Source organism: Pyxicephalus adspersus, chromosome Z (assembly GCF_032062135.1).
Source record: "Pyxicephalus adspersus chromosome Z, UCB_Pads_2.0, whole genome shotgun sequence".
NCBI lineage: Eukaryota > Metazoa > Chordata > Amphibia > Anura > Pyxicephalidae > Pyxicephalus > Pyxicephalus adspersus.
The window spans coordinates 256042-256591 of record NC_092871.1 but is presented as its reverse complement, the minus strand read 5'-3'; the positions used below and the strand labels follow the sequence as shown (position 1 = coordinate 256591).

Sequence of the window (550 nt, the reverse complement as noted above, 5' to 3'; positions counted from 1 at the left end):
CAACTGCTTACCCGATGTCATAGAGTAATAATAAATCCTTTGCATGAACAAAAGAAATTTAAATAAACAGAACATTCAAGTTATTATTTCATTATTTTTATGTTTTTTAACAAAAATGGAGGGTCCCTGTATCGTAAAAACTGGATGTGATAGCAAAAAACTGGGGTCATTTCTAGATTCCCCACCCAAAAACTAGTAAAAAAACAAGATCTAAGACTTACCCCAGAGGGGGCTTTGCATACAGTGAGGGGGTAGCTGGCAATTTTGGCTCTGCAGACCAGGGCTGCCTATGAAAAGTTTGCCACCCCCTACAGGGGTCAGAGCTGCCCCTCCATTACCACCCAGTGCCTGTGGGGGCGCTTTGCTGACATCTAGTGGTAGAATTAAGTATTACACAGCTCCCCAACCACATCACCTCCTAGAGGGAATCTGCTATGAAGAGGAAGAATTAATAATCAATACATTTGTCTTACTTGGTTCTGAATGCAGAAACCCGGCTGGAAACCATGGAAACATATCGATCAACCAGAACCTACGGAAGAGTGACATC

At 42.2% G+C, this 550-nt stretch overlaps 1 long non-coding RNA gene across 1 annotated transcript in view; it reads right to left on the bottom strand.

Annotated features, from left to right (window-relative positions):
- The window catches only part of LOC140343964 (uncharacterized), a 2545-nt gene extending 1995 nt beyond the window's left edge, over nucleotides 1–550 (bottom strand). The window contains exon 1 of the long non-coding RNA XR_011923432.1: nucleotides 474–550. This is a non-coding gene — a long non-coding RNA (uncharacterized lncRNA). The remainder of the gene's footprint in view (nucleotides 1–473) is intronic.